General features: G+C 52.0%; 1 long non-coding RNA gene across 1 annotated transcript; it reads left to right on the top strand.

The window, feature by feature from the left end:
- Positions 1–445: 445 nt before the first annotated feature.
- LOC108541635 (uncharacterized) lies at positions 446–2,442 on the top strand. Its single transcript, XR_001889008.1, has 2 exons — positions 446–525; positions 1,826–2,442. It is a non-coding gene; the product is annotated as an uncharacterized LOC108541635 (long non-coding RNA).
- The last annotated feature ends 893 nt before the right edge of the window (positions 2,443–3,335 follow it).

The raw sequence follows: 3,335 nt of genomic DNA, 5'->3' as shown, positions 1-3,335 counted from the left end.
GATAAGGATCATAGGAATAGGGATGTCCTTATGGAGCCTCATGAAAATGAAGAGTTCTCTGTGATGAGCCTAGAACCGTGGAGGGCAGCAAGTACGTGCCATGGGAAGTCATCTCTTTATCACAGTTGTCACTGGCAACTATGACAGTTATTAAGGGCAGGGGTCTCCCACCTTCTGCATCCAGGCCTTGTCATTCTTAATCAAAGTTTTCTCCTTTCAAGGACTTTCAATGCCCTGAAAACGGAAAGCCCCTCCCTGCCCTCCACCAGCTGCTGTGGAGTCCTGGACCCCTTGAACTTGCCTTGCTTAGTTCTTTGCAGGGGCTGCGTTGGATGCCGCCTCACTTCCCTCTTCTTGGCTCTGTGACTGTCACAGGGGCTGGGCACCAGGTTACTTAATCAGTTCCTGGGTGTTGACTGGCAGGAAAGAGTGGTTTCCGGTTCACATCCCGCTGAGCCTGGGCGGGTGGAGGTGCCCTGCACTGAGTCTTGTGAAATTGCATGGACTGCAACACCCAGCAGCGCTGTGAGTCCACCCTGAAATCCACAGTGACCCGCGCGGCATGTGCTGGGAATTGAACATTTGGGGGAAGAGCTGGGCTTCAGCAGGTCAGGCCCGGTCAAGTCGTTCCCACAGCTCAGGACCGGAGACTGCAAGCCCGCTTCGCAGCAGCTTGGCTGACTGCAAACTTTTACAACACAGGGCAAAAACCATTTAACACCTTTAAGGAAATTGGAAATGGGTTTTTCATGTGTGGTGGTGCTGAAAATTGAGAATAATGACAGAATTATCAAAAACAGCCTTCTCGCCTTAGACTCTTAATTGCCTCTGGTCTGTAAAACTGACAAATAAGCACTGTAGAAGCCAAAGATGAAATATTCCCTCTTGGGAGCCTTGGAGAATTGTCTCTGAGTTCTTTGGTTGATGGGTTGTAAAAACTGCCTTTGGGGTAGATGGATGTAGAAGCAGAAGTACAGAGCGGGGAGCTGGGAGCAGGAGACCTGGGCTTGTCTCCTGAGTCTGTTTCCAGTGGGGCCTGAAGCTCCCATGTGAGGGAAAGTTTGAATGGACCAGGCACATGGGCTCCATGGGGTGACAGAGCTGCGGGCTCCATGGTGGCTCTGTGGGCAGCCAGCATGGGGATGGCTGAGATAAAGACAAGTAGTTTTCCTTCCTGCAGGGCTTCTCAGAGCCTTTAATGTGGTTATAATAATATAAAACATGTATTAAGTCCTTACCCTGAACCAGAAACAATGCTAAAAGCTTTGCACGTGGCCTCTTTCTTTTTTTTTTAATCATCATGTGTGAGGAGGGAAGCTTAGGCTTACAGATATGAACTCATTGAGAGTGAGTGGAAGTGTCTGATCTTTAACCCATTCTGTCTGACCAAAAAGCCTGTGCTCTAATCACTATGCTTCCCTGCCTCTCTTTCCTGTTCAGAGAACTGTCGAGAAAGCCTCGAGATTGTGTATCCCAGTGGTCCCATCCCCCTGATTGGAAGATGGCGGCTCAGAAGGCTAACCTGTCCTCCGAGTGGTTAGACGCACGCGTCCTCTTCTGTCCTCTGCTCTTCCCACATCCCTGTCTCTCTGGTGCTCTGGTGGCACCCCTTGGATCAGGGGTTGCTGGAGCACCTGGGCTGTTTGCATAGTTGTCGGTAAAGGGTGTCCCGTCAAGGTGCCTGCCATCAAAGTGCCTTATTGCTTGAGTCCCAATCTCGGCTCCACAACTCTGTAGCTGTGTGACTTTGCACAACTTACTTAGCCTCTCTGTGCCTGAACATCCTTGTTTGTAGACAGTAAAGATAATTGTCCCTTACTCCTAGGTTTCACATTGAGTGTTTAGCAAGTTAACGTTTTTAACGTGTGAAGTCATAAGATGCAGGACCGGATGACTGCCCCACCCACAAGGGGTCGAGGATCTTCCCGAATTGGACTACTTGTGGGACAGGTCTGCCAAGCAGCCCTTGTCAAGATCAAGAAAAGTGATGATGAGTTCCTCCCACAAGGAAACAAGAGCATCAGAGAGACTGGAAAATAATCCCCCGGTGCCTTTTATCAAGTGGCCAGCAGATGGCAGAAGCAAGCCAGGAACAGAGCTTGTGCACTGTGGCTGTGACAGCTACCTTTGAAAATCCCATGGTGTTTGGTGGCCGTATTAAGAGATCTCTAGTGTAGGCGCATCCTTCATTCTAAGCAGGATTCTGAACAAACTCAGAACTGGCTTTGTGGCTGGTACCGAGGACCCAGGGGTCACGGCTGCTCCCCACGGGTGCTGATGCCCATTGGTTTGTGCAAGTTAGTTCCCTGTAGGGAGGACAGGTGGTCCGTCTCGGCCGGGCTTTCTGGTCTATACACCAAGGCCTAGGGATGGAAGTGGGGTCGCATGTCCCCATCATTAAACAGGACGTTCTTGATAATAATCCCATAAGGCTTAATGTGATGGGTGTGGTCAATCATTCATTCATTCCGTGAGGATTTAGTGAGCAGCTACTCCATGCCTCTGGGCTCCGCGGATGCAGCATGAGTAACACACGCAAGGCCCACGATGACCAGGGTCTTACCTTCCAGGGGGAGGAAAGAAAATAACTGCTAGGGAGTTAAACAAGACAAAGAAAGGGCCAGCTGCAAGAATGAAATTAGATAGGAGGCTGGTGGCAGGGGGCAGGGAAGCCTGAAGCACCTGACTGCCCAGAACAAGCCGCACCTGTGAGGAGCTGGGACGTGCACTCCAGGCAGAGGGATCAGCCAGAGCAAACCCTGGGAGGGGGGATGAGCCTCTTGTTGAAGACCTAGAAGGAGGCCAAGGTGGCTGAGCAGAACACATGAGGCGGAAGGAGGAAGAGAGGGGCCCTGGGCCTGGCTACCTGCCAGCAGGATTAGGGGTGAGGATTCCACATGGGAGAGTGTGAATGGCCCAGTGTGAATGACAAAGCAGTTTCACGCAGCTCAGTCTGTCTGGCTAAGTGCACAGCTCTGAGGATTGGGCTCTGAGCTGTGCAGCTCCTCTGAGTCTGTGGGTCCCTCTCCCAGGAGGATCAGGTTGCCCAGGTCAGCTGGAAAGGTCTTTAAGCAAGTCCTTGCTGCGCTGAGGCTGCATCTTGCTGACATCATTTCCCCCGCAAGTGCTGGTCTCCCGGGGCAGCTGCCCCCTCTCATCTATGCATCTGGCTCCCCTGCCAGGCTGGTGCTGTTTTCTGGGGGCTCGCAGAGAAGCTCGGGCAGGTGGAGCCTGAGCAAGAGGCGCCATCCTCCCCTCCAGCCTGTCATGGCTCCTCCCCGGGGCATGCTTGAAAGCCCAGATATGTTCTTCACATCTGAGAAAGCAGTTAAACT

This window comes from Rhinopithecus bieti, unplaced genomic scaffold (genome assembly GCF_001698545.2).
Source record: "Rhinopithecus bieti isolate Rb0 unplaced genomic scaffold, ASM169854v2 scaffold_20477, whole genome shotgun sequence".
NCBI classification, from domain to species: Eukaryota; Metazoa; Chordata; class Mammalia; order Primates; family Cercopithecidae; genus Rhinopithecus; species Rhinopithecus bieti.
Note: the sequence above shows the minus strand (reverse complement) of the source record. Positions and strands in the feature narration are given on the sequence as shown.